Consider the following 20,456-nt stretch of genomic DNA (forward strand, 5'->3'; position numbering starts at 1 on the left):
AGTGCTCCCTGGATGCCTTCCTCTTCCCAAATAAACAATCATATGACACAATGTCTGAAAGCCCAGAAGATTTCCTGTCTCCATTGGCCCAGTGCCCTGCGTACTGCAAACCCTGAGCCAGTAAAGCTATCTCCAGCCTTCCACATCCCTCCACCCTTAGTCTCTAGCTCCAGGACCCAGGGAACGCCATGAGCTAACTGTGCCTGGCCTGCTTGGCACCAGCTACGTGAAGAGTCTGGATGTTCTTCTGCCAAAGAAAACCCAGTGGCTGGGCCAGCGACCTGGACTTCCTCCAACAGGCTGGCTCAGCCACACTACCTGCCTCAAGCCTGCGTCCCTCCCAGGGGTCTGCTTCTCCCATCAGAGTTGACCCGAGGGACCCCAAATAGGGTCCACTATCACAGAAAAAGAAGTCATGTTTCCCAGGGGCCATTACCTTCTCTCCAAGTTGCAGATAAGCTAGCAACAGTGCCGGGAGTGAAAGGGGGTCTGGCGGTTTCTAACCTATGGAACCTACTCATCCTTTGAGGTCCCATCGGTTCGTCACCCACTCTGTGACTTCTCACCCAGAGCCCACCAAAAAAGCCAACAGCTTTTGTGTTAGCAAATGTGTGCAGTGCTATCACAGCCTTTGTGGCTTGGGAAGCAAATACGTCCCATATTTTGCTCTTGGTACAGCTGACGGGTAGTGATTCCTCGGTTGCCGCATGGAGAAGGACACTGAGGCCATATTCGGACACAGCAGGAAGAAGCTTGCCGTCACCAGTTCGGAAAGGCAGTTGCAGTGGGTGATAGCCAGGCACCACGCAGCTGTGTCTGCCAACCCAGAGTGCCACACTGCTGCCTTCGTCACCTCGATAGCCCTCCATCACCATTCAAATAATCTGCACTTCTTTCTATCTCCAGTACCTCGCACAGTGCCTGGCACTTAGTAGGTGCTCAAGAAATATTTTGGGGGGCTTCTACCTTACCTTACACTGGGCCTAGCCTGTGGGTAGCCAAAGGTATTTAGTGATTCCTAGTTAAAGAAATGAACACATCGGGGGGCCTGGGTGGCTCAGTCGGTTAGACGTCCGACTTCGGCTCAGGTTATGATCTCACGGTTTGTGGGTTCGGGCCCCACATCGGGCTCTGTGCTGACCGCTCGGAGCCTGGAGCCTGAGTCGGATTCTGTGTCTCTCCATCTCTCGGCCCCTCCCCTGCTCAGGCTCTGTGTCTCTCTGTCTCTCAATAATAAATAAACGTTAAAAAATTTTTCTAAAAAAAGAACATATCTTCTTCTGACTCTGTGTCTGTTGCCTACTCTTCTGTTTCGTAAACACCATTTGTTCAGTTTAATGCCTGACAGTAAGTAAATTTCCATAGATGGACTTAATTTCCTCTTATCAAGCAGTGACCATCTTAATCGAATTTATAAATATTACCAGAGTCACAGGATTTTCAGCTGGAGTGCACCCTACAGTTTAAAACACTCATTTCACAGGTAAAGAAACTGAGACCCCAATTATCAACAGATTGCTATCTCTTTTCTTCACTTCACCTTTTTCATTCATTCATTCACTCAACAATATTTTTTTCGTGTTCACATTCAATGAAAACAGGTATAAGTATAGGTAATTTTTAGAAGAACCCGGAGCAGGAGCACCTGGTGACTTAGTCTGTTGGGTGTCCAACTCTTGATTTCAGCTCAAGTCATGATCTCACAGTTCGTGAGTTTGAGCCCTGCATCAGGCTCTGGGCTGGCAGTGCAGAGCCTGCTTGGGATTTGCTCTCTCCCTCGGTCTCTGTCCCTCCCCCCACTCGTGCTCCTTCTCCATCTCAAAATAAATAAATAAATGTTTAAAAAAGTATCGGGGTGCCTGGGTGGCTCAGTCAGTAAAGCATCCAACTACAGCTCAGGTCATGATCTCACGGTTCATGAGTTTGAGCCCCGCGTCGGGCTCTGTGCTGACAGCTCAGAGCCTGGAGCCTGCTTCAGATCCTGTGTCTCCCTTTGCCTCTGCCCCACCGCTTCTCCCTCTCTCTCTGTCTCTGTCTTGCAAATATAAATAAACATTTAAAAAAATTTAAGCATCATTAAATAAAAGCACAGAGCAAACCGTACTGTTTCTTAATGTTTTGATATCTCTTTTATATTTCTGTGAGCTTTTAGACAAAACCAACGTTAAATGGAGGTAGAATTAGCAAGGCCACCCACTAGGTTCATCTCCAGTCCCTCCCCAAGCCATCCACAGCCCTTCAACGCGAATTTACCAACAACCCAGTGTGTGTCTTAACCAAGTACTGCCGGTGACACACACACAAAAATAGAAGACACAGCGCATGCTCCCCAAATACTTATCTCTACAATTATCTAGGGCTTTAAATGTGCTCTGCAGGCGGTCAGAGCTACAAGAGCTTCCCATTTCTGTGGTCTGCCACACAAGCAGATTTCTAGACATTTAAAGCTTAACCCTCCTGCCATCGGAACTTAAAATATATACGTATTATTATATACGTTGGAAAGGAAACTTCCTAAAACATATTGCATACACGTGTGTAAAACAGAAAATGCTCCGTGTAACTCCAGCCCCGCTTAAGGGTGGCGCGGCGTCTTCCTGAGCACCTGCGGGCTCAGCGACAAAGCTGCGGTGGACTCAAGTTTCATGGAGGTGTGAGAGGCTCTTCCACCACTGCATGGCCCTGGAAAGCCATCGATGTTTAGTTCTTCTATACAATTTTGGGCGTTCTTCCGCCTCCATTCTTACTATAAGCTGTTGGCCATTTCTTCATTTTGCTGGCCCACCTTACTTCTTTTCGCTCATGTTCGTGGGGCCCCAGAAGGCTGTTTCTGTCCCTCCTTCCCTCTACTGGCTCCTCCTCTAGGACCCATGCAATTTCATAAGACCCCCTCCCCCCCACCCAGAAGGCGAGAGAGGAGATACGCCCAGTGTGTGTGTGTGTCCCCACCCTTTGCCACACATGTAGTGCTGGCTGTGCCCTCTCTGTGGCTCCATGACAACCCCCCCCCCCACCGTCCTCCCTTTGGGTCTGGCTGAACTCCCATGCATTGTGGGCCCACGCGAGTCCTGCGCTCCCATCCTGTGTCCCCACAGCTATGGCTGAGTGAGTGAGGTACTGATGGCCCAAAGGGCCTCTTTCTCCACTCAAACCAGAACTTGCTTCAAATACAGAAAGATGATCATGGCATTGCTAAGAAACAGAAATGACCAAGGAACCCTATCGTATCCTTTTCTTCCTTGTGCTACTTCTCTGTATTAGTCAACCACTTACGACATAAATGGTGACATAAAAAGAAAGGGGCAAGGGGGAAACCTGGCAATTCAAGTTCGTTTTCCTTAAAGTTCTCTCCTCCATCCTCACCAACCGGTAAACTTGAAGGTAGAGGTAGGTGTCTCTTGCCAAAAGTGAAATAAACATTGTTGAGTTAGTTCTATCCAGCATTTCCCGTGTTGGTGGTAATAATGAAGTATACATGTATGTACGGGCTATGAATTCTGTAAATTCGGTGATTCTGCATAGGAGTTTACATTTTTACATTTTCATTTAAACTTTCCTTGCTTGGGGTGCCTGGGTGACTCAGTCAGTTAAGTGTCCGACCCTTGATCTCAGTAAGCTCAGGTCTTGATCTCAGGGTTGTGAGTTCAAGCCCCATGTCGGGTGCTGCACTGGGTGTGAAGCCTATATAAAATAATAAAATAAAATAAAATAAAATAAAATAAAATAAAATAAAATAAAATAAAATAGAATAAAATAGAATAATAGAATAAAATAAAATAAAATAAATCATCCTTGCTCATTCACAACAGCCAAAATGATATAACCCAAATGTCCGTCGGCACATGAATGAGGCACCTAGACTTGTCAAACTCACAGAGACAGAAAATAGAACAGGGGTTGCAGGGAGGACACAGTGGGGAGTCAGTGTTCAGTAGGGACAGAGTCTCAGCTTTGCAAGATGATGAAGAAAGTTTATGGTGGATGGTGGTGATGGTTGCACAACAGTGTGAAGGTCCTTACGGCCCTGAACCGTGCTCTTAAAAATCGTTTAGATAGTTAAGTTTTATGTTGTGTACATTTTACCACAATTTAAAAATAGTAAATGAGTGAGTGGATGTATAACTGGCGCAATAGAAAGATGAATGGCGGAATGAATGCAAATAATTTAAATATTTTTTTCTTTCTTGACAATATTAAACTACAAATGAACAAATATTAAATAACATGATAAATGAATACATAAATAAATAACATATTAAGTAACAAAGGGAAAAAGCTCTGTATTTTAGTCCCTTTAAACTGCATTTCCTTCTGCTTTTTCATTTTGCACTGGGCCCTGAAAATTATGTAGCAGGTGCTATGCACACGCCCCCACCTTCTCCCCATAGCCTTCCTTTTCTTAACCAAGAGCAAGAATGTTGCTTCCTTCCTGGACACATTTCCCTTTCCCTTCCTTCCTTCCGCTGAGAGCTGGGCCCCCAGTGAGTGTTCTTCCTCATTCTGTGCTAATTCCACCCGGCTATCTGCACCCAATTCCCTTCCCTCTTGCATTCTGAAGCCATGGCCCTTTGCCACGGTGCCCCCATGGTCTACTCTCTCTGTCCCTCTGCTTCTTCCTGGTTTCAGTCACTCCTGAGGTAGAAGGCTCCTGAGAGGTCCCTCTACTTGGGAATCTGATACTTGCTCTTCTCTCAACAACCTTAGATTCCACTGGGTTATCCAGAAACATAAAAAGAACAGGTGGGCAACCCAAACATCCATCTGTGGATGAAAGGATAAGCCAAGTGTGGTCTCTACATGCGATAGAAGATGATTCAGTCTTAAACTGAAGGACGTTCTGACACATGCTACCACATGACTGAACCTTGAAGACATTGTGCCGAGTGAAATCATGAAGACACAAAAGGACAAACGCTGAATGACTCCACTTCTGTAAGTTTCCTAGAGTAGGTACATTCACGCAGACAGAATGTAGAATGGTGGTTGCCAGGGGCTGAGGGGAGGGAAGAATGGGGAGTTAGTGTTTAATGGGTATACAATTTCTTTTCAAGAGGATGAATAAGTTCTGGAAATACGTAGCAGTGATCGTTGTACAACATTGTGAGCGTGCTTAATGCTACTGAGTTACACATTTTTAAATGGTTAAAATGTTACAATTTATATTGCGTATCCTCTACCATAACAATAATTTATTTCAAACAGGTGGAAATGCTAATTTGTGCCCCGGTCTCCTTCCCATCTTCCTTCTCCTCCTAGAGGTGTGTGTCCTGGAGAAACCAAAGATGATTTACGTCTTCAGTTCAAGGCTGGACGGGGAAAAAAAAGACAGAGGAAATGAAGGCGAGGATGTGGCGTTATCCATCAAGGTTATGGCACCCGTTGAAAGGTTGTTTGCAGAGAAGCACTTGAGGGCTTTCTGATGGTGGCGGAATTTGGGGGATCGGACGTTAGAGCTGAAAGGCTCAGAGGTGAGAAATGACTTAGCAGGTCCCCCCTGCTCATGGGTGGCATGAACAGTACCGTAGCCAGGAAAGGGCCCTTGCTTCACCGATTCCACCTTTTCTGGCCGGCAAGGGCGTGAATCAGCACCCAACACTGCTGCCCCCAGCCTCGCCCACTGCACAGCCCTTCGCGGGCCTCCAGGCCCTCCAGTACCCACAACGCTCCCCTTCCCAGTCCCACCGGGGCAGGGCCCGGTACGCAAGAGGCCCTCACCAAACGCTTGTTGAATGAACGGGTGACCCCTGGTGAGGTGTGCCAGCTCCCAGGAAAGCCCTGCCATCACGCACTGCAGAAGTTCGATCTCCTCCTCTGGCCAGCTCACGGTTCTCAAGCTGGTCTTATCAGTTTCGATAAATGCACGTCCTGCCCCTTGACGCCACTCACGGCCTTCACTGTGAAGGCTCACTGTGTTCCTTTTCCAGGCACCTTGGAGGCGGGAAGGCATCTGCATGGTGCCAGGTGTATCTGGAAAGTGCAGGAAGAAACTCAATAGGTGACGGATCCATCCTGCCCAGGACGAGGAATCAAAAATGCCGGCTGTCCCCGCTGTGTGTCCTCGGGCAAGCTTACCATCTACCTGTGCCTCAGTTTCCCATCTGGGAAACGGAGACCCTGATCCCATCTGCCTCACGGTGTTGTTGTGAGGTCCTGGCTGGATGGGAAGGGCTCTGAAGAGCCACAGAGTACTCACATCTCCTGCTTCCCCACCTCCATCAGCACAATTCCTACGTCTTCTTCTTTACAAAATTCTTCTTCGTCTGTACTCACCCTTGAATATTCCACACGCACACCGCCACACACACCCAGGGTGGCTTCTCCCATTCAGTGTATGAACATATAGTCACCTTCCAGTCTTCTCCTCTGCACTCCACGCAGGGTGAGTTTCCCGAAGGGCCCCTCTGCACCTGCTGACCCCTCCCTCACCTCTCCGCCATTCTGCCCTGTCCTGCAGCTCCCTAGAGAGGGTTGCCGCTGGCAGCCCCCGGGAGGCCATCCTGCCAGGCCCCTGGTGCCTGTGGTGCCCTGATGGCTCCCTCCTCCTCAAGCTGCTCCCTCAGTCCACTTCCAGGACTCCATGCACCACTCCCTGCCTCTCTGGTCCCTCCCTTCCTGCACACCCTGCCTCCACCTGCATGACCTCCAATGTGCTTCTCCATGTTCCACCCTCCACAGAGGCTTCCTGACACTGTAGGCTGCTCTCCCCGGTGACTAGACCAGATCCCGTCCTGACACCCCCAAGTCTGCCTTTCCAGCCCCAACCGCCTTCTGATGCTGGGGACCCAGATGTCCAACGGCCCCCTGGACATTCTACACGGAGGGCCCGCAAGCGTCTCAAACACAGCGTATCCAGAAGCCAGCTCGGGGTCCCCCGACGTGTCCAAGTGGGTTCGTTTTCTAGGAACAAAAGAGGCATTAGGCATTTTAAAATTGACTTTCCCCCCACATCACAGCCTGAGAGAAGGATTCAACCACGAGTGGTTTAATTGGGAGGTCACATCTCCGTGAGGCCCGATCTGATCCCTCCTTGTTCCACCCACGACCCCACTCTAACCTGAGAGCATTTATAGGCTTTTTTTTTTTCAGTTTATTTTATTTATTTTGAGAGAGGGAGAGAGGACGTGCAAGCAGGGGAGGGGCAGAGAGAGAGAAGGAGAGAGAGAATCCCAAGCAGGAGCCATGCTGTCAGCGAGGGGCCCAACGCAGGCCTCAGTCTCACAAACCATGAGATCACGGCCTCAGGGAGTGAGTTGACAGCGTGACCCAAATCTAGGGCGACACTTTCTGCCCATGCGTACTGTCTCACTGTGACATCTTTAAAGCTTTGAACACCACTGCGTGCAGCTGGAACAAGAGACTGCTACAGACACACGACTCTCTCTCCTCCCGGCGATGGTGTGCAGGGAAGGAGCTCAGCACGCAAAGACCGGGTGAAGCCCCAGTTTTTGGAGCCAGGTATGGGGACGTGAGGAATACCCTTCACCTCTCCTCTCTCATGTGCTCCCTCTCGTCACCATCACTCCGTGGCATCACAGGCTGGGGCCCACAGGCGGACCACCTGGCTTTCAAATTATGATTCCTCGACTTCCTCGCTGTGTGATCGAGGGCAGATGGCGGACCATCTCTGTTCCCTCAATTGCAAAATAAGGATAATAAAGTGCCTCCTCCAACGGGTTGCTGAGGCCGCAATGAGGTGACACGGGTGAGGTTTGCAGAACAGTGCTGCCACAGGGTAAGGGCTCCATGAACGCCGGTTATTGTCCCTCAGGTTGGGGAGTCCCAGGAAATACTGGGTGTGGAAGAACTTTGAGACACAGAGTCCGAGGCGGAGAGAGGCGGGCACACAGCTATTTTCCTAGCGCTCGAAACCCGTTATTTATGCCTCTCATTTCTTGGCCTTTTCAATTTCTTTCCTTAAGAAATACCAAAACCCAAGTGTGAGAGGAAGGAAGTACAGTTTTTGAAAAGACTGGCGTGGCATTGTGAGTCTGACCACCACTCGGGGTGGCGTCTGAACATTTTCTCCCTTCTGAGACATCGCAGCCCTCTATTTAGAATGAGAAGATCCGGGGGCACTTGGGTGGCTCAGTCCGTTGAGCAACCGATCCTTGATTTGGGCTCGGGTCAGGATCTCACGGCTCGTGGGTTTGGGCCCCCCATCCGGCTCTGCCATGACAGTGCGGAGCCTGCTTGGGATTCTCTCTCTCCCTCTCTCTGCCCCTCCCCTGCTTGCTCACTCCGTCTCTCTCTCAAAATAAATAAATAAACTTAAAAAAAAAATAACTAGAAGATTCAAGGTTCTTAGCTGAGCCTCGTGCTTATAGCAACACGATGGTGGGTATATTGCTTGGTTCCCTCGCCTGTAAAATGGGATCTAGAAAGCCGTCCCTGCTGCCCTCAGTGGGACATTGTGAGGTTCGAGAGGGAAGTGCTCTGCAACCTGGAAAGCACCTGACACCCATGAGCACCCATGACTCCTGGAGCGGAAGAGAGGTCAGGAAAACTTTAAGGACAGTGACCAGATCTTGGTCATTCTTTTACCCAGCCCTGCTTCCCCAGTGCTCCTTTGCACACACTTCATGTTCAATGAGATGACTCGAGGCTGGGGAAGGAGAGGGGAGGGGATCCATAACCCTTGTGGGTTTCCAGCCCTAGGGGTTTGGACATCTTTCAGCAGCGCATGGGCTGCGCGGACCCTGCCAAACACGTCACCCATGAAATCACAGGGCCACCAGGAAGGCAGTGCGGGGTGGGGTCAGCCGGAATGTACTAATTTTGTAAATTGCACCGTGCCATCATGCACACACCCATGGGCAGGAGGAAGGGACAGAAAGAAGGGAAGGGAAAAGGAACAATTTCATGTGAGTGAAATTGTCGGTCCTGCCAGATGGCTCACAGGCCCCAGGCTGGCCCTGGGCACCACCGTGCAGCGGGAAAGCTTGTTTTCCCTGTTGTCACTCCCTCCCTGTCATCCTCCACTGCCCCCCACCCCCAGCACACGCACACCCCACTTCTCACCCCTGCGTTCTGTCCTGTGGTATGCCCCACTCTTCCCCGCCTGCTTGCCCATGAGGGGAGCCATGACATGAGCCTTCCTTTATGTCCCTGCCTCGTGACCCCATCTCCCACCACCACCCTTCTGCTCCACAAGCCACCTGTCCAAGAGCTGCTGATCTAATTGTCATCCCTCACGTCATTAACACGAATGAGTTCCCTCCGGCTAACATAGTTGAACTCCATGCTTGGAGCCCAGACTGGCCTCCCCGTGAGAGGGCCGGTATGTGCACCTGGGGACTATGTTGGATCCTTTTTGCAGCCCACTCAGAACCCAGCACCGTGGAAGGTGCTCAGTCACGTGCTGGGCTCCTTACCAGTGACCTGCACCTTGTGCACAGGCAGCCACAGAGCCCAAGTCTCCATAAGGGTTGAGAGGGGTGAGGATCTAAAGACCCCAAGGATGGAGGGAATGAACTCCTTAAAGAACTTAGCTGGATCCTCATTCCCTCAGGCGATGTCATTGGACGGACTGCAATGTTCCAAGGGAAAAAAAAAAAATCTGGCTCAGCTTGGGTGAAGAATATATCAGAACTCTGTCTTATTTTGCAATTTTTCCATTAGTCTAAAATGATTTCCAAATAAAAAGAGGAGGAGAAGAAGGAGGAGGACACAATGACAGACCTAGATAGTTTTCCACAAATTATATCGAAACTTGGAAGAACAAATAATTCTTGTTGTATATAAACTCTTTAAGAGCACAGAAAAAGAAAACCAACTAATTCACTTCATTACAAAAGCAAACAAGGACAGTACAAGCAATGAAAGATCAGCCTCGCAGATGAACTTGGTACGACCATCCTAAATTAATTAATAAGCTGAGATTATCAGTATATAAAGAAAACTATATCATAACAAGGTAGGATTTAATCCAGAAATGTAAGGATGGTTTAACATCAGAAAGTCTTTTAATGCATTCTATAAACTAATTATAGGAGAAAATTGATATTAAATATACATCAATGGCCATTCATGATAAAGAAATTGAAGTCTTGGCAAAGGCAAACTAGGAATTGTAGAAAACTTCATTAACAGGACAAGTAGACTCTATCAAATTATTAAAATAAGAAAGTTTGGGAAACTTGTTACATATAAGAACAACATATAAAAAGGGGCACCTGGGTGGCTCAGTTGGTTGAGCGACTGACTGACTCTTGATTCGGCCCAGGTCATGATCCCAGAGAGGTGGGATTGAGCCCCCATTGGGCACCATGCTGAGTGTGGAGCCTGCTTAAGATTCTCTCCATCTCTCTCTCTCTCTCTCTCTCTCTCTCTCCCTCCCTCTACTCCCTCTCTCCTGCCTGCTCTTTCTCTCTAAAAAAAAAAAAAAAATTTAATTGTTTTGAAAGAACGACATATAAAAACTAACACATTTCTATAAATCAGTTGTAGCCAAGTAGAAAATATAGTAGAGAAAGAGAACTCATTCGTCAGTAATAAAATTTAGGAGGAACATAAGACTACATTTGACAGAAGAAAAATGGGTAAGATCTTCAGAAAGAAATGTACAACTCTCAGCAGTTATCCGTCACTGTGGCACAAACCACCCTAAAATTGTGAGCCTAAAGTAACCACCATTTTCTTTGCTCGTGATTCTACAGGTGTGCAACCTGGTCTGGGCTTAGCTGGGCTCGTCCTTTTGTTGGTTTTACCTGGGGTCGCTCCTGCAGCTACAGTCAGCTGGTGTCCCCATGGGCTGCATACTGTAAGATAGCCTCCCTCAGGCACAGGGTGGTTGGATCTGGTGTTGGCTGGGTCGCCGTTCAGCAGCCACCTGGCAGAAGAGTTCCAAGAGGGTAAAAGGTGGAGCTACAAGGCCTCTTGAGGGAGGCACAGGCATTGAAGACGGATGACAGCATTTTCATTGCGGTTGCCTGATCGAAGCAAACATTAAGTCCAGCCTAGACACAAGGGATGTGGGACTGGCAAAATCACATCGCAAAGCTTGTGCATCTTTGAATAAAAACAGGCCCTATGACCACCCTTACAAGCAAATCCCTATTTATTATTAGAGATGAAGTGAATAAATATAGAACTATTTCTTGTCTTGAGGGTATCTGTTCGTATCTATTCAAATAAATGTAAAGACATAAAATTATAAAATGTACCAATTCCCCCCAAGGTATTGTATACATTTTTCAAATTGCCATAAAAATACCAAGGTTGTTTTTTCAGTGTAATTGTTTTCATGTTTATTTATTCTTTGAGAGAGAGAGAGAGAGAGCGCGCGCGCACGCGCGCGCGCGCGCGCGCGCGCGCATGAGCGGGGGAGGGGCAGAGAAAGAGACACAGAATTCAAAGCGGGATCCAGGCTCTGAGCTATCATCACAGAGCCCAATGCAGGGCTTGAACTCATGAACTGCAAGATCATGACCTGATCTGAAGTCGGTCGCTTAACCTACTGAGCCACCCAAGCACCCCTGTTGTTCATTTTATTGTTGCCACTGGGTGTGGCTTAATGACCTGATCCTAAAATGCATAGGAAAGAGTGAAGGAATAAGATAGATTATGAAGAAGTCACCTAAGGTTAATATACAATGTAAGATGGAAAATGTATTACAGAGAAGTCAGAGGAGACAAAGAGGATTAAAGGTAAAGACAGTGTATTGATCTAATGCTTCCACTTTTACTGTCAATCCCAAGTGACAGTAAAGTAAAAAAAAGAAAGAATGAGAGAATGGGACAGAATTCTAGCAACAAAATTTTGGAAGCTCAAAAAGATGAGAGGGTGCCTGGGCTGCTCAGCAGGTTGAGCATCAAACTCTTGATTTTGGCTCAGGTTATGATCTCACCATTTGTGAGTTTGAGCCCTGTGTTGGGCTCTATGCTCATAGCACAGAGCCCACTTGGGATTCTTGCTCTCTCTCTCTCTCTCTCTCTGCCCCTCACCACTCTCTCTGTCTCTCTCTCTCTCTCTCTCAAAAAAAAAAAAAAAAAAGCAGATGAAAGAGTAACAAATAGCAGCACAGTAGATCCAAGAAAACAGAGTACTAGACCAACCATGGGGAAAACCAAGAAGCAACGTGGTTAAATTTTAGAACTATCCAAAGGCCCCGGGAAAAGGTTGAACCAGTTATTGTTGGAAATCAAGGTGAAGACGGGGCTAAAATAAATAGTTGAAGGTCTATACAGGCACACATTCCCAGCCTCCCTCCCAGCTGTACATAGCCAAACACAGCCTGCCCATCCTGGCAGTAAGACCACAAGTTTATTCTCTGGGAAGGATCAAACAGGAGGTTCCTGATTGGGCAGAGTTGAGGAGGGGAGTCTCCTACTGAAAGCCAGAGCATTAGCAATTATGCACCTGAGGCTGAGACCACAGCCCTCCTGCACCTCTCCGGAAACCATGGAGGCCAGGCATTCACCTTCAAGACCAGAAACAAGGTGGTGAGTCCAAAAAGAAAAACCTAAAGATACTGATATTGAAAATCTCCAAGAGATGATCTAGTCTGATAGTCTCAAGACAATCTGCACTCACATACTCAGAGCTTCCAAGAGGTCTTTTTGTCTCTGTAAGTACATAAAAATATCCAAATATGTGGGGAAAGCCAACAAACAGGAAAGAGAAAAGCCCAGAAGAACAAATGGAGAAAAGGAACTTAGAAGAAGCAGAGCTGATTTGGGGAGAAAAGGACTTACAGTGCTACGATTAATATCCTCAGAGACAGAAGACATTGAAACCACAGAACAAGGAGAGGGTCTTGGAAAAAGGAACATCCAGAAAACAAAACAAGTGATCTTGAGAGCTTAAGAACATCAGAGTAGACATGAAAAATTCCATAGAAGAATAGAAGGCAAAGTGGAAGAAAGAGGGCAAAAAGAAAGGGATGGAGAACAGAAAAGGGAAGAAAATTAGAGAATGAGTCCAGGAGTTGCAATATATACAAAAAAGGAGCTCCAGTGAAAAACAAGAGAGAGAATGGAGGAGAGAAATCATCAAAGAGAAGAGGAAGGAAGGAAGGAAGGATAGAAGGAAGTATGGAAGGAAGGAAGGAGGGGGAAGAAGGTATTGGAGTAGACAGGAGAGAAGATGTTGGAAGAAAGGAGGGAATCTCCCAGAATTGAAGGACTTAAGTTTACAGAGTTCAAGGACCTACCAAGTATCCAACACAATGGATGAAATATCATTGTGAAATTTTAGAACATTCCCTATTAATAAAAAAAAAAAAAAAAAGCCTACAAGTTTACAAAGATCAAAATGGCTTTGGAGTTTTCCACAGCACTATTGGAAGTTTGAAGATAACAGTGAATGCCTTCAAAATTCTGAAGGTAAGTATTACAAATCTAGAATTGGGTAACCATCCAAAGTAGCAATCAATTGGGAAAAGAGAATACAGATATTTTCAGATGTGGAGAATCTCACAATATTTACCTCCCATCTACCCCTCTCCAAGAAGCTGCTAGAAAACACATGCTGCCCCCACCCCAAAACCAGGAAATAAACCAGTAATTAAAGAAGAAATGAGACACAGGAGATGCACCGTGAAAGACAGATTCCCTGGTCAAGGAAGGGCCCAGCATGACGGTTGTTTACCAGACACAGAGGCTTCCAGGCTGCAATGGAGCACATCAAAAATCTCCAGGAAAGACTTCTCAAAAGACAAAATTGATTAAATATCTGATGTTTATGAAGGAAAATTGGACAATCATTGAAGACTATGCAATCACATTAATACATCTAAATAGAAAGCCATGCAAACAAAAAAAGCAAGATCGTTTTTACCTCCAGGAGAAACAAGAAGTTGTGTGGAATCGAAAAGTCATCGCGACTTACTACACGGTTTTCACATAGTCTGATTAATGTTAACCCCAAATACTGATCCAGCTAAAATTATGCCACAACCACCCCGAGGGGCTGGGAAAGGGAGGGAGCACAGAGATCCTCAGTAGATGAATGGTTAAAACATAATGATTAAATAGAAAAAAAAATTACGAGGTAGCAATACAAGATTAGACATTATTTAGAGACATGGAAATGAAAACCCAAATAATCAGAGCTGAAAATGATCGCCCCTGGGTGGGGGGCGGGGAGCAGGGGATGTGGAGGGGAAGGAGAGGGGCTGTTTTTCATAGCAAAGCTTGTAAAACAATTTGTGCCTGTGCATAACTTTGATTAGAATAAAATTTGAAAGATAAAATGGTAGAAACAATATCGGCCCTTACCATTCTATCAGGTTGAAAAATTGTAAAGTGCCATCTAACTAAAAGGTATTTCCTAGCTAATGAGGCACAAGAACACCTTGTACAGGTCAGTATTTATAATCTGGTTGATATTTTGAAATATCACAGCTCTGTCATATATGCTCAATCTTCTGAATTGTTTGTGCTTATTTAGCCTAACTTGTTCCAAAATCGAGGAAACATTCATGTGCATGCGTGCGCGCACACACACACACACACACACACACACACACACACACACAGGAAGATCTAAGAATAGCCAAGGCAACTGAATAACACCCCGGCAGGGGACTTGCTTTGCCAGTTATTAAGATTTTACAGAAAACGATATTAATTAGGTACGGTATTGGCACAGAAGAAGTAAACCAAGAGAAACAAATAGAGGGCCCAGAAATATATCAGTATGCGAATGGAACCCTAACATGTGTTTGTCACATCTCCAATGCTTGTCACACACTGTAAATAAATGCAGTTGGGGTGATTGGTTATCTAAATTGAAAAACTGACATTAAGGGTAATGTTGATCTTTTTTTAAGGGAAAAGGCTAGGAAAATAGCAACACGTTAAAATTTAAGTTTTCTATAAGCCGAAGGAGAGCTAGGTAAGAACAGAAAAGCAAACAAATCCTCACTCTGGGTGCCGTGAGGTCGCCAGACTGGGGGAAATGGGGAGAATCCAGCCGAGGACACCAATTAGAGGCCAGGACACTGGTGAGGAGAAGAGATGATGTGCATTTGAATAAAAGGAGGAGGATGCTAGAGATTGGGCCTGTGTCCAGCAGACATCTCTAAGGGATACTTGTTAAGACCCAGGGGCTGACTGATTTGGGGAACCATAGGAAAGAAGAGTCAACCGACTCCCAAGTACCTAGCCTGCAGGCTGGAAGGACGTGCCAATATCACAGCTAATAAGTCATACTGGGTTAACAACAGCTCTAGGTAGGATATAATTATTTCCATGGTGGATATGTTTAAGTCAAAGTCTGCTACAGAACTTGTAGGTGGAGTTGGGTAGTAAGCCGTGGTAAGTGCAGGTCTGGAGTTCACGAGAAAAGTGGAGCTGGAACAGGCTGAAAAAGGCCTTGGTGGATGGCGTTCAGACCCCTGCTATGTGCTGCTGTTACCCTCTCGTCTGTTCCCGTCATGCTCTTGTCATCATCGACTGCAGCTACTTCCTGTTTCTTCACCCAACTGTAAATCCCGGGAAGGCAGAGGCTGCATCTTGTTTTCTGCAGTATCTCTAAGGTCTGGCCCATAGCAGGCCTTTTTTTGAGAACCTGGCAAGAGGAAGATGTTCAAGGACAGAACCTTGGGGAGCACCAAAACCTATAAGACCTGCAGTAAGAGAAATCCATCAAAGGAGCTGTCAAAACAACCACCAGAGAAAGAGAGGAACCACAGGATGTGCATTCCCAGGAGCCAAATGGAGAGATGATGTCTAGAGGCCAAGACATTCCTCTCCTAGATGGGTTTTCCGCCAGCCCCACACCAGTTCTTTCCAGAGGAGCTTTCCAGGCCCCATGGATGCCGATGAGACCAAAGATGGACACCTGACCCACGGCTATGTCTGTCCATGGCGGGGAGGTTTCGCGGGAAAATGGAGGATGAAGTCAGTACCGTGATGAGCCAAAGCCCCATGACATTTATGAGGGAGCAGGGCCTCTGGGTAAGCAGAAGAAGCTTATAGTAGCAAGAGGGGATAAAATGAAGGGAGGTAGGCTGCATCCCGGGTAACTCTCTAGTGTCCAGCCCCAGCCTCTGTAAGACCTGCCCTGACCTTAGATTATATGGGATCCCATAAACCTCCTTTATTCTTGAGCTAGTTTGAGTGGATTTCTATCTACTCAGCTCCAAATAGAACTGTCTTTATATATCTATTACACAGGTAACAATTTTAAGGGAAATCAAATGTCTACAGACTTGAGAAAATCTTTCCCTTTACTGGAGATTGTTGACAAGCCTCTGCTCATATTAAAAATATAATCTTCGTTTGCACTTGGAACACCTCTGTTTAGAATTTTGAACTTGAAAGGAAACTTAGAATCAGGCAGCCAGGGAAGGATTTGATCGCCTGGAGCCATGTGCTACTTAGTGGCCTGGAAAGGACTTCATTGCAGAACCCCCAACTCTCAGTCCAGGGACCTTGCCAAAACTGTACCCTGTTCGGCCACCTCTAGGCTCAGGGAAACAAGTGACAATCAGCCCCATCAGTCCTCCAAAGCCAACTCTGGGAGGCAGTGCCCAAACCTAGGGGCTGATTCCTCTATCAGGAAGGTGGCTTGAAGGAATTAAAACCTGCAAAGAATGGCCAATGACGACCACATCAGAACCCAATGCTGCACAGGATTCTGTGTGTCGAAACCTTGTGTTCCTTTTGTGCGTTTTAAAAGTCACAGCTGGTGCTAACCCGAAAGCTAGCACTTTCGTGCCGAATGAAAGCAGGGCGGGATGGTGTGCTCGGGGTTCGGGACCCCTCTGAAAGGCACTCCCAGCCCTCCCAAACTGGTACAGGATGTCCGGCCCTGGTCGGCTTCCTCTTCTGCACCAGAGAGTGCCAATCGAAACACCGCCTCCTGCCAAGACTCCAGGACCCCGCTCAGATCCAGGCCCGGGGGCAAAAAGCAGATCTCATGCCAACGTCTCCCAAGCCTGGCTCCTCCCAGGCTCTCGTCCCGGAAGTGCTCTGGCGTCTCCTTTGGAAAGGGGACATCCGCCTTCAGATGGTCCCTGACCCTCCTCCAGCCTGTCTTGCACTCTGCAGCCTGGAAAGGCTGGTTTGCAGTGTCTGGAAAAAGCATTTACTGGTTCGGTTGTGGTCTGCCCTAGCAGCCGGGCCAGCTCCTAGTGCCACATCTCCCAGTGCCACGTCATCCCCCAGCCACGCCACCGAACGTGCCCCCATTCAGGAAAGGGGGCCCGGAGGCCCACCCGTACGCTTGCCTGGTGCTGTCCTTCCCCCGGTCTTTGGACTCCAAATGTTCATTTTTGTGGAATGAATAAAAAAAAAAAAAAAAGCTTGTCTGAAATTCGTTTTCCAGCAATCCTGATGGCAATGCTTGACAGGCTAAGAGGAGTTTGAATGAAGTTTTCCTGCAGGATATTTCACCGGGCTTGTGTCAGATTGGTCTGGTTTCTTAGGCCATGTGTCTTCCCAACCTTCTTAGAAAGGAGCGAGGGACTAAACCTCCCCTCTATTCTGTATGTGGAAAAAAACGGAGGCCCAGAAAAGCTGCAGAGACTCACAAATGTAGGGAGAGAGCCGGGGAAGGCAGCAATGCAGGGCTAGTCTGAGAAAAGGCATGATGGTAGGTAGGGTAGACTGTTTCCGGACTTGAGGGAGTTGTGCAACTGTTAGGCATTGAGGCCACCATGGGTGGGGAATTTGGAAGGTAGAGGAACTGGTCCCTTTGCAAAATTAATTTGAGTGACCCCATTTTAACATGCACCGCAAACTCCAAGCCTGGTACTCTTATACTGAGGCTCCAAGACCTGGCACAAATGACCCCATTTTAGAAGGTTTCCCTAATTCCTCAGTCCCCATCATCCCCCCCATTTAAGACTTGCTCTCCCAACCCCAGTCTGAGCCACAGCCTTGTTCTTTACTGTTCTCAAGTTCATGGTAGCCTTCTCTCAGCTAGATTACTAGCTGCCTCTCAAAGGCAGGGATTATGCCCTAGACTTTGGAAACCCCAATCCCACTGGATTTCCTCATTTTTTGCCAAATGACGGGGTCATGAGCACAGCCCCAGGGGCAGGATCAAAGAAAACAGTCATTTGGGACTTAGGGGTAAATGGTCTTGTTTTCTGTAAGAACTGATCAGTGGGGAAAAAAAATCAACCATCTGAAATGACTTGGTAAAGAAGTGTGGCTTCCTCTTCAAGTCATGGAAGGTGGCTGTGCTGTTAGCTTTACCCATAGAGAATGGGTCTGGGGTGAGTCCCTGGGCCACTGACCCAGGCTGACGGAACCCATAGGGAGATTTCTCTTTTTTCTGCTTCATACTTAGATGCTGTGTTCATTAGCTACATCACGTGTACATCATGTCTCACCTAGGCTACAAGCCCCCTATAGGCAGGGATAGTTCACAATTCTTTTGGACACCATAAGACAGTGTTAGACACCTAACTAACACGCTGCTAACACTGACTGATAAACCTGAATATCCAGCCAAAAGAAGAGCCCATAACCCAAGCTGGGAAAATGAGAATGGACCATTTTCTAAGTGGAGAGGTTGAATAGATGGCCCATGGTAGTTCCTGCCAATCAACTGCAAGGTTACAACCATGAGTTAGGCTCCCTGCGACCAGTTCACATCCCTAGGGATGCTGCCAGGTCTTTCCGGGAGCTTCTACCTATCTCCACATCACGCACAGGGATTTCCCACCCGCTCCCCTTCGGGAAGCTTCCGTCTGTACCTAGGCGCATTACCCCATGATCACCAGGAACAGAACAGGAGAAGCTCCTTTGCACCTCCATGCTACAAGTGAGACCCAGAGTCAGGGCACCTTGACTTTGGTGCCATCTGTGACCTGGAGCAAGTGATTTCCTCTCCGTGTTTGTACAACAGAGGAATCTACGAACTGATCTCTGAGGGACACTCTCGCCCCAAAAATCAAGGGTCTAGAATGGCAGGCGGCGTGTTGGTGTGGTTATTGTCTGGTTGATTTTCTTGTCCGTGTCATTGGCCCCGCGTGGCCATCTTTACCTGGAGTGAACAACACAACTAGCCCCATCAAGTCCCTTCTAACTACATGTCCTGCTCCAGGGAGGCCTGGGGTGGGCTTAGGGCTGCCCAAAGGAGGTATGAAATGACTTTGAAGTCTCTTACTTCTCTAAGAAATCCATGTCCATTTGGGGGCACCTGTGTGGCTCTGTCGGCTAAGCATCCGACTCTTGATGTTGGCTCAGTTCATGATCTCATGGGTTGTAGGTTCGAACCCCACATCAGGCTCTGCACTCACAGCCAGGAGCCTGGGTGGGATTCTCTCTCTCCCTGTCTGCCTCTCCCCTGCTCGCTCGCTCGCTCTCTCTCAAAATAAATAAATAAACTTAAAAAAAGAAATTCATGTAAATGTTGCATTCTTTTCTATACTATCACAAAGTTCTTTACAATAGAAATTTTCAGCTCCCAGTCTTAGCAGAAAGTGACCTTCCAGGAAAGTATTTCATGCTAAAGTTGTCTGAAACACCTATCTACGGGCGTTTTCACGGACACTGGAGCTTCCGGGGCTAAAAATTCATCTTTTGATCCGACCAGAACTCCCTCATCAGATATTCGTCCTTTTCTGTTAAAATGCCCATTCCCTTGGGAAGAGCCTGAAAGTTGGGCCAAACTGAGACAAGAATAAGATTCTATATTTGGGTCTGGGAAGCCAGTCACAGCAAGACTGGCTCAGGCTGTTCAGCTGAGCTGTAACTGGTGAGAACAGGGGAGGACTTTGATCAACCTAATCAGTATCATTCGACTGTGTCCTCCCAAAAAAAAGACACCTTCCTGCGGGTCCCAGACCTGGGCAGGTCTCCTGGAAAGCTGCACTCGGAGCTGGAACCACGCCTCAGCGGGACTTGGTCTAGCCGGGCACAGTGTAGACAGAGGTCATGGAAGGGCATCTCATGCAGATTGGGTGCAGGGACCAGAGTAAGGAGTGGGATGGGGATGCTCCCAGTTGTCACGAGGATGATTTATTTTTCTTTGTGTAGCCCCAGAGAGCAGAACCCAGAGAAGTGCTCACCTGTTTTGGCTCAGGAGAGGGAAACACAGAAACCTGTGAAATGGAGGTGGGCTGCCTCAGTAGGAAATGAGGACCATCTCCCTGGTCCTGGGAGAATAGAGGCAGGAGCTTGCTGGTCACTGGGCAATGGGATCCTGTGACAGAGTGAGATGCGTGTGGAAATGTGGCTCCTAGATCCTTTGAGGAAGGCGTCGCTGCCCAGCTGTGTGGTCCTCAGACGGTCTCCAGGCTCAGCTCTTCCGGTCGCCTTAGCTTCAGGGAGCCTCCTCCCCTGGGGCTCGCGTGTGGTGATGGGGAGAGGCAGTGGCATAAAAGCTGGGACCTCCGCACCACCGCAGGATACCCTGATGGGCAGTACTCACTCCAGGGCTAGGTTGGCCAAGGCTTTGCTGGGTCCGTTCAGTGTCTCCCTCCCTCCCTCCCTCTGCCCCTCAAACTCCATCTCAGCCTCTACTTCTAGAAAACCCTACGTGAGACAAAAGGATACAA

This window comes from Puma concolor, chromosome D3 (genome assembly GCF_028749965.1).
Source record: "Puma concolor isolate L17-30 chromosome D3, mPumCon1.1.hap2, whole genome shotgun sequence".
Classification (NCBI taxonomy): Eukaryota; Metazoa; Chordata; class Mammalia; order Carnivora; family Felidae; genus Puma; species Puma concolor.